Below are 9,937 nucleotides of genomic sequence, written 5' to 3'. Positions count from 1 at the left end.
TGTGAAAGAGTCCCAACCAACTGGGGGTAATATGTAAATAAAGTCTTGATTTTTTTTTTCAGATGCATGACTCGAACAAAATTTGAGTTCCTAAGTAGGAGACCAGCATGGAGGTATCTTTCATACCTACTGTGACATACCTCTTACCCTACCCGTCATCCCCAGCCTGGCACCACGGGAGCTGTAGAAAAGATATCCACTCTTTGCTCCTTCCTGGGACAGTCTGCATCCTCGATCTGAGCAGGTCCAAGAATTGTGTATTTTTCAGAAGTTTCCCAAAGGACTCCTGTCCATTAGAGAACCAGTAGATTATGCACCACTCTGAGGAAGGATCCAGGGCAAAGGACGTTTTAGCCACCGTCCCTTCGGTTCCATAGAGTACTGGAGTGTGTTCTGGGTGGGCTCTGATTAACTTCCAAACCAACACCACCCAACTCCCCCACTCACTCTTTGCTTCCGAATCATTAACCGCAGGCTGGAGGCCATGAATGGCGCTGCAGAATTTACGGGACCCCGCTTCCCATGGAACACAAAACCTAACCACTGTGGCTGGGGAAAATGAGATGGAAGGGAAGGGTCTGAGGAGGGGGGTCAACCTTCGCGTGAATAAAAAAATTTGCATTTATTAACTGTATGCCAGGCCCTCGACTCTACATGGAAAGTACTATTATCCCCCTTTTACAAATGAGAAAACAGACATGTAGAGCAAGGAAATCATATCCCCCCCAAGCACACAGTCGGACTCCCAAGCCCGCGCTGCCACGTACAACCCTCACACCCCAAACTGCTCATCTGTCCACCGCCTGAAATTCGGGCGCCCTCCCGGGCGGTGCTCGGAAGGAGGGGCGGGCGCGCACTCGGACGCTGACCGGACTGCAGGAAAGGAGTGGCCGAGCGCGGGCAGCTCGGCCGGCTCCCACTTCCCCCGGCCGAGGCTCGGGAACTACAAAGCCCAGCAGGCAGCTGCAGGGGAGGAGGAGGGGGTGGGACCAGCGCGGGGTGGGAGTGAGGGAGCAGCCTCGCGCCTCGCCGGCGCACAGCGCTCGGAGCGCTCCTGCGGGCACTGGGACGGCGGCGAGCGGGAGCCCGGACTCGGGTGCAGCGGCTGCGCGCGGAGGAGCCCGGCTGGTGCCCGGAGCTGGGCGGCGACGCCTGGACAGGACCGACACTCTGCTTAGCGCATTGCGGCGACCTCGCCTTGCCCGGCCGTGAGCGCGCGCCGCCGCGGGAAAGCCGCGTAGGCTGAGGACTTTCCTCCGGTCCGAGGGGCGCCCCGCGGGGCGCACGGTGCCAGCACCGCAGCCGGGCACGCCGCGGCGCCGGGGCCCCGCACGGAGATGGAGCCCGGGCTGCAAGAAGCGTGAGACGCCGCCGCCGCCGGGTCTGGAGAGGGGGCCACAGGGTCTGAAGACCCCGGGCGCGGACGGAGCCCTCCCCCAGCCCCGCCTCCGGGGCACCCGCTTCTGCTCCATTGTTCCCGCCCGGACTGGAGGCACCGGGCTCCGAGCGCCGCCGGGAGTCGAGAGCCGGCCGCGGGGCTGTCGCGGCCCCGCCAGGAGCCCGGGGGCGGCGGGCCGGAGCGGGGGACGCGGGCGCCCGCCCGCCCGATCGAGCCACGGCGGACTCTCCAGAGGCGGAACCGCAGCGCCGAGTGAGGTAGGAATCGCGGCGCCCCCAGATCCGGGGCGGGCTTGGCATCCCCAGCGACCCCGGCGCCGGAGCCTCCTGGCTGCGCGCTGCCCCGGCCGCCGGCGGCTCGAGTCGGGCGCCTCCCTCCGCGGGCTGCCCGCCCCCTCCACCCCGGCTCCCTCTGCAGCGCTCGGCGCCCCCCTTTTGTCTGCCCTGCCTTCCCTCCGCTCGCGTCGCCTTCTGCGCCCCCTGCCCGCGCCCGTCCCGCCGCCCAACTTTTCCGCCAACTCGCGCTGGGAGCTGGCGAGGCGGCGGCTCCTCGGTGAGTCGGGGAGGGACGGCCGGGACGAGGGTGGCGGCGGCCCTCGACCTCCTCGGACTGGGGAGGAGGGTGGGAGTGGGCAGCGAGGTGGAGTGTGGGGTGGGTGTGTGTGTGTGTGTGTGTGTGTGTGTTTGCACCCCACTCCTCTCTCTAGTCCACTCACGGGGACTCACCCCCATCCCGCAAGTAGCTTTGAATGGGACGTTAAAAATCCGGGGTATTTTTCAGTCCTTGATCACCTCGGGAAAGTCTCGGGTAGGGGTTAGGGATGGGGCGGCTGGGTGGGTGGGGGCAAGAAGAAGGAAAGATGGGGTGGGCCAAGTTCGCTTCTCTCCGAATTGGTTTTAAGTCCTGTGTCGTCACCAAATGGCCGAATGTGCTTTGGCGGAGCGAGAAAGGAATTCCCTTTTTCCAGCGGGGCTTATCTTCCACTCAGTCCTTCTCGGAAAGGGTCAGAGTTTGGGGAAGGGGCGGGCGCGCAGCGGGGTGTGTGAAGTCCGACGCGGGGGTCTGGGGGAGGGGGACGTTCTGTTCCAATCTGGCTCTGGGAGGTGGGGGAGGGGAGGAGGGCTTCGTCCGGTGCGGTCCCCTCGGCAGCGATGCTTGTTGCTTCTCTGGGCCAGACCCTTCTGTCCCCCACCCCCACCCCCAGCCCCGTCGTGTTTGGGGTTTGGGGAGAAGAAGGGCTAGTAGAACCCTCATTTGCGGAGGAATTTATTGACGTCGTAGATGGAGTTCATTTAGCACACAGCCTGTGAAGGCAGCCAGACCTTCGGGAGAGGGGGTGAAGCCTGCTTCTCCTTTCTGGGCCCAGAAGCGATGAGCCCATTTAAAACTTTCTGCCGTGTCTTTCTCCCCCAACACGTCCCCCCACCCCCACCCCACCCCACCCCCATTTTCCAGATGTAGCGGCCGCATCTGGTGGTTTCACCCCACATGGGTACACCGCAGCCACGTTATTAACATCCCTTCTTCTTCCCTTTCCACCTCCCTCTTTAAGATTTCTTAAGACTTGGAGATGAGGCGTTGGGATTTGGGGAGCGAAAGAAGTGACCCTGGCTCCGAAGTTATTTAGGATCTGGTGGTGCTGGTGCTTTGTAGGTTGTGCGGAAAAGAGGCATCGTAGAACCTGGGGCCAAGGTTTTTAGGGGGTGGCACCCGAAAACGGTGCATCTGCTTGGCGGTGGACTTTGGGTCATGGGTCGACCCTGAACTGGCCCTGACGGAAGTTTCTGGGACTGAAGTATTGCTTCTTGTCCCCTCGGTTACAGCTGGGGCGGCAGGAGCCTCTGACCCTGTCCGGCGGCGGCGTCCCTGCGGGTCCCTCTTCCGTCCTCCCGGGAGCGAGCCCCGAGTGCAGTGGCTGGGGGCGTTGGGGAGGGGCTGTAGCTGTTGCTGCCAGCGGCGCTGCTGCCTGTGTGTTTTCAAGGAGTTGTTTGGGCTGCAGCCCTGGAAACTAAAGTGGGACATTTTACCATTTAACAGCTACAGTTTTGAAAGCGGGGGCTGGATTGTTAAGGGGTGTGTGTGTGTGTGTGTGTGTGTGTGTGTGTGTGTGTGTGTTTTGTAACGTCCTTTGGGGCAGGAAAGCACCTTGTGGTCCCCAGTTGCAGGAGGGTGGGGAGAGTTGTGGGTCTCCCTCACCCTCTCCTTCCCAGTCTCTTTCAAATTGAAAACCCTTCTCTGGTTTCTCCTTTGGGCGGTAGTTTTGGAGGCTGTAATGAAATCGCACTTTCTCTAGACATGGTAATTAAGGTGACTATTTCCTCCGCAGATGTGCCCTGCCCTTTGCACCTCCGGGCCAGTGCTTTTTTTGGAATACCATCTAAATTGTAGAACCTTAGCCTTGAGACGGCTTAGCAGAAAGTGGCCATTTTCTCCCCTTGGCCCAGGCTCAGTTTCCTCTCTGAGGCTTGTTGAAAGGCTAAGTAGGAGGACCCCAGGGGACGTGCTGTGCCTCCGTCTGGTTAATTACCCCCCAGCCTGGGTCATCTCCTTTCCTTTCCGTGACTGAGAGGGAGAGGGAGAGCCATTGCCCACGGAGGCTGTCCTGGCGGCCTGCTTATCTAATGACTTATTTGCATATCTCTCCCCCCCCCCCCCCCCACACACACACCACTTGGTTGGGAGAAGTTCCAGGGCTGCTGCTGACCCCAAAGGAGCACAGGGTGCTGGGGACAAGGAGGCTGCTGGCGCCCGGCTCCAGCTGGGGTGGTTGTATTCTGACTGCATCCGTGACCGGCTCCTTGAACTATGTGTTGCATTTACTCTTCTTCGTCATAGCTGAGTGTCAGCTTTTTATTGGGGGCCGTCCAGATGGACAGCCACTGGACACGTGTGCTTTCCCTGCCTGTTCTTCTCATGCTTGTAGAAATGCTCATCTTGGAGGCATTTTTCACAAATGGGATTTGGGCCAGAGTACTCAAGAACTCTTCAGTTGGTTCTCAAGAAGACAGTCCTGGGTACTTCTCCGTCGTTGCCTCTGGCCAAGGAGGAGGTTAGGTTAGGCACCCTTAGAATAGGAAGGGAAGCAGAAAGCACAGGAAGACATAGAGAAGGAGCCTCCCAGATGCTATTGTTCCACCCCTCCGGAGGGAGAGGATTAGAGTAAGTACCTCCAGGCACCGCCAGCCTGGGCTGGCCTTCTTCCTGGGGGACTGCAGGGAGGTTGAGTTGAGCCTCCAGTAGGCTGACTCCAGCCATGGAGACCTAGGCAAAGCCATGGGTTTTTGCTTTGAGCTGTAAGCTTTTTGTTTGTTTGTTTGTGTTGGATGTTGACCTGAAACAAGACTCCTTAAAATAGGCGATTTGCTCCTGTGAGCGTAGGGTTTTAGCAGCCAGCTCCTCCGAACGCTTTCTTCTTGCCTCCATTTTTTTAATCTTTCATCAAAATGGCTGTTAGTTAAGAGCTTCGTAGGAAAGTTGGAGCCTGTTGCTGATGCGGGAAAGGGCGGTAGAGAGAATTGATTCATAGGTCTTATTCACATCACTGGAGTTTAATTTCCTCTGGGGAAATTTGTCTTGCATTTGTTTTCCCAAGAGCTTTGTAAAAGGTCTGAGTGCGCCAGGGACTGGTGGGAGTCCAGATGTAGAGCTTTAGAGAAGATTCTGGTGCTTCCAGAGAGGATTAAATGCCAGACTCAGGCTAGGATATTTGCCTTCCCCCCTACACTTGCATCTACCTTAAACAGAAATCCTCTCCTTACCACCATTCCCCCTTTGCAATTAAAGGAACTATGTTTGGTCCCCAAGTAAATAGCCCTCACTGGGTGAACAACACCAAGAATATGGTGGCGGGAAGAAAAAAAAAAAAAGAATATGGTGGCGGTGCACTAATCCATCCTGTCTTCAAAAGCAAGGTTTCCTAGTTTATATACCTCACTCCCAAGGACATTTTGTTGTTAATCCTCACCTGAGGATACTTTTTCCATTGATTTTTTTAGAGTGAGTGAAAGGGAAGGGGAGAGACAGAGAGAGAGAAACATTGATGTGAAGGAGACACATTGATTAGTTGCCTCCCACACGCACCCTGACCAAGGTCTGGGATTGAGCCTGCAACTGAGTTATATGCCCTTGATCAGGAATCAAACCAGAGACCCATCAATCCAAGGGCTGACGCCGTAACCACTGAACAACCAGCCAGGGCCCCAAGGACATTTAGATACTTTTTTTTTTTTTACAGGAACTCAAAAATTTAAAATTCGTGTTTCCCTTGGATCAACTAAAATTCCGCAAGCTGAGCTGCGTAACTTTTTTCAGATGTTTAATGAGTATTTGCTCTGCCACTCTCAGCAGTGAGCAGAAAATGCTCACTTTTGGGAAAGGCAACCGTTCTGTTAAGAAGTCAGTCTTATTCCCGTCTAAAGGAATTAATGTTGTGGTGTTACTTCCTCAAGTCTGAGGAATTGAGAGGTTTACAAAATGTCCCAGTTGGTGTATTTTGAGCTTGGCTGGCTAACAAGGAGTACTTGACTATTGCTTTTCTCTGGCATTCTCAACCTCTTTTCTGCAAGAGTATCTATATCCGTCTCTTTTCAATCAGCCTTTCTTTCTTTTATTCATTTATTCATCCAGTTAATAAATGTGTCGGCATCTGCTGTGTACATGTTAGATGCTAAGGGTATTAACAAAGACTAGTCAGGTCCAGACCCTGCTCTTAAGGAGCTTGCGATCCCATGGTGCTTTTTGGAAATTCAGCGGGATGAGACCCTCAGTTAGAAGGCCCAAGAAAGAGTTGTAGCTTTTTTTTTTTTTAAATATATTTTATTGATTTTTTACAGAGAGGAAGGGAGAGGGATAGAGAGTTAGAAACATCGATGAGAGAGAAACATCGATCAGCTGCCTCCTGCACACCTCCTACTGGGGATGTGCCCGCAACCAAGGTACATGCCCTTGACCGGAATCGAACCTGGGACCTTTCAGTCTGCAGGCCAATGCTCTATCCACTGAGCCAAACCGGTTAGGGCAGAGTTGTAGCTTTTTGATATGGGGCTCAGAATGTGAAAGCTAGGCTCGTGGAAGATGGAGGAAAAGGCAAAGAAACACTTGGGCAGGATATGGAGGTTGCCTAGAGCTGTGCTGTCCCATAGAAATAAAACATAAGCTACTTGTAATCTTAGATTTTTCTAGTAGCCAAGTTAGAAATTAAGTAAAAAGAAACAGGCAGAATTAATTTTTATTAATTAAATTTGTTTAGCTTTTGATAATGTACTTAATTTAGCCAAAATATTATAATTTAAACACGTAATCAATATAAAAATTATTGAGATACTTTACTTTTTTCTATACCAAGTTTTCTTTTCATTTCTAGTACACCCCAATTCCCACTAGCCACGTTTCAGTTGCTCAGTAGCCACAAGTGGCTGGTGGCCGTCAGATGGGACAGCTAGGTTTAGAGTATGGGGCTTGAAGATGGCTAGTGAGAAATCGCTTTGTAAAGGTAGGAAGTTTGTCCTACTGCTGCCAATTACCAAAATATCCTGAGGGCAGTCTAGGAGTGACTCCAAGCACAGTGTTTATAATTCTTTACATTTGATTAGAACTTCAGAGAGGAGAGAGCAGGTACTTTCACCCATGCTGCCCATTTGATCCTCATAACCTGTGATGTAGGCAAGGCAAATATTTTAGCCCCCATCCAACAAGTGGGGAACTGAGGCTCAGAACGGTTCAGTGACTCTCTCAGGGTAGCAGGGTCATAAATGGAAGGGCAGTAATTAGTTACTTTTTCCAGAATACAAAGAAAAAGCCTCGAACTCATAAGCTAGTTTTCCCTACATCATTTTTGGACAAGAAGATCTGATGGTCATACAATCTTTACTCTTAGAATTCAAGAGAAATGCAAGGTCATATATTCTAGCCCCTGCTTTCTCAACAGCCACTATCTCATTTTACACTGAATTAGTACTTGGAGAGGAGAGAGCAGGTACTTTCGCCTGCGCTGCCCATTTGATCCTCATAACCACCTGTGGTGTAGGCAAGACAAATATTTTAGCCCCTCCAACAAGTGGGAAAACTGAGATGTATGTGTATGTGTGTCTCCCCCGCCCCCGCCCCTCTCCCCCCCCCCCCCCCCCCGCTTCGCTAGTGAGGAACTCTGCACCCAGGCAGAGTTGATGGCCAGTCCAAGGAGACCTGACATATGGGGGAGCCAGCTGTAGGGTCTCTGAGGAAGCTGCTGTGTACACCTTCACATCAGTCCAGCAGTGAAGGAAGGAGGCTGTCTCTAGGGGATTTTAATACTTCACTAGTTAGTAGAATGAGAAGAAGGTGAGGTGAAGGAGAAGGTGGCAGTGCCTAGGGTCCCAGGCAGTGTGTGGATTAGTGGTTTGCATCACTGTGTTTAATGCAATGGGATGTGTGCCCATGTACCTTCTCATTCCAGGAGTTGGTGCCAGACAGGGAGTGAGTTTTCTTAACATCCTTTGTTTTACAGATGTGGGATTTGGGGCCCAGAGGGGACGCAGAAGAAGAGACTTTTGTAGGGAAGCTGCCAGGTTAGTTGGAAGTGCAGTGACTGCACAGCTGAAAGAGGACAGCCTGCAGCCAACCCGCACATGTGAGGAGGGGGGCAGGCTTTTCAGGGGACAGAGTGGTCAGGTGGTGGTGAAAACTGCCTGTCTGCTACGTTTGAAAGCAGGTTTAATCATCTCAAGATGATGCCACGCTTTCCCACTGGATACTAAACATTCACTGATTTACGCTGATGGTTCCTGTGGGACTTGGGTTCTTAGTTGGGTGTATCTTCTTGGGTGATAGGCCTGCATCACTTTGGTGTGTCTTTGGGAGGTAATGAGATGTGGAATGTGGTTTAGGGACGTCCTCTGGCAAGCATCCCCTCTATCCCAAGCCAGGGATCATGCCCCATCCTATGTCCTAGATGGCACATCGGTGAGCTGTTTCCAAGGGTCTTTCAACCAATGGAATTGAAAATCAAGGCTCTCTCATTTCCAGAGTTACCTGGGACCTGTCCTTACCTACCTGGTTTCTCCGTGGCACAGGGATACTCTTTGGAGAAAATGAGTTTGCATCAGATAGAGCCAGATATGATCAACCTCTAATTTGCTTCCTCTCACCTTGCTCTCCAGCATCTGAAAACCTGGGTGATGAAAGTTTTGGTGCTGTTGCTTACCCGCTGCACATCCTTGGGCAAAAACACTTAACCTCTTTGAGTCTCAGTTTCCCCATGGCATAAAAGGGAATAATAATTCCTGCCCCCCATAAGTTTATAGTGAAGAAGCAATGAAGTTGTTTTTTTGTTTGTTTGTTTTGTTATTGATTTAAGAGAGGAAGGGCGAGGGAGAGATAGAAACATCAATGATGAGAGTGAATCATTAATCCATGCCCCCCCACTGGGGATTGAGCCAGAAACCCAGGCATGTGCCCTTGACCGGAATCAAACCTGGGACCCTTCACTCCGCAAGCCGATGCTCTATCCACTGAGCAAAACCGGCTGGGGCTGAAGTTTTATACTTACAGATTTTACCTAGTACATGCTTGACATGTAGTGGGTGTTCAATAAACATTTGTTCTGGTCTCTCTCTTCTAGTCCCTTTCCTAAATTTAGAAAAATAAAAATGTTCACTACTCCTTTGATTTGAAATCATTAAAAAAATTTTAGGAAAGCCTTCAGAGGGAGGTGGTGGTAGTGTATTTGTACTCCCGCTGGCAAACACATGTGAACGAAGCCAAGAATCCGGGGGGTTTCTGCCAGCCCAGACTGACTCACTCACAGGGGCCCCGTCTGGCTGAGAGGAGGCAGGGCTGAAGCACCACATTAGGGCATGTTCCGGGGAAGTGGATTCTCTGAATAACTTGGATGGTTCCCTAGAGTATTTAGGACAAAAGCCACCTGGACGATGGAGATGGTCACCTCGATATAGCCCAAACAGTGCCCAGAAAGTCTTATCACTTGGTAAATGTTTATCAGCAACAATCCCTTGTTCCTTAAGACCCCGGGGGGTTGTCTTAAATTTTTCCACTAGAAAGGTAAAGGGCTGTAGACTATGCTTTTAACCAGGGCTGGCATGAGCCATCTTTGGTCAGCCCTTATAAGAGCCTTTGTCTCCTCAGCACAACCTTTTGTTTCCCACTTCTGGATTCATTTCTATTGGCCATCAGCTGTCACCTTTCACACATCAGGGAAGAGGACTGGACCCACCTCACGGTTCCGCACTCTAAGGCTCTTTTTAAGGAGTTGGTGAGAGTTGTGTTCTCTCCCTGAGGGAAGCTGATAGAACCCGAGATCCCTCAGTTCTCAAGACAAAAAGAAAGCACCTTGGAGATTTCCCCCCCCCCCCCCCCCCCCGATTCCTCGTCACAGGTCGAGAGAGGGTCAGTATCTTACTTGGCTCCCATTTCCTAGTCCTTGCCTTAATGCTTGATTCTTCATCTCTCTCTCTCTCTCTCAATCTCTCAATCCTCACCTGAGGATATACAGAGAGAGAGAGAGAGAGAGAGAGAGAGAGAGAGAGAGAGAGAGAGAGAGGA

The 9,937-nt window shown here is 52.3% G+C and overlaps 1 protein-coding gene across 3 annotated transcripts in view; it reads left to right on the top strand.

The window, feature by feature from the left end:
* The first annotated feature begins 1,001 nt into the window (after positions 1-1,001).
* The window catches only part of FGFR1 (fibroblast growth factor receptor 1), a 48,510-nt gene continuing 39,574 nt past the window's right edge, over positions 1,002-9,937 (top strand). For 2 of the 3 annotated variants that reach the window (XM_079778815.1, XM_079778814.1), the window contains exon 1: positions 1,002-1,656. The gene's annotated coding sequence lies outside the window, so the exon portion shown is untranslated. The remainder of the gene's footprint in view (positions 1,657-9,937) is intronic. The other variant, XM_079778816.1, reaches the window with a different exon arrangement.

This window comes from Cnephaeus nilssonii (genome assembly GCF_951640355.1).
Source record: "Cnephaeus nilssonii genome assembly, chromosome: 8".
Taxonomy (NCBI): domain Eukaryota; kingdom Metazoa; phylum Chordata; class Mammalia; order Chiroptera; family Vespertilionidae; genus Cnephaeus; species Cnephaeus nilssonii.
This window is presented reverse-complemented; position numbering and strand designations above follow the sequence as displayed.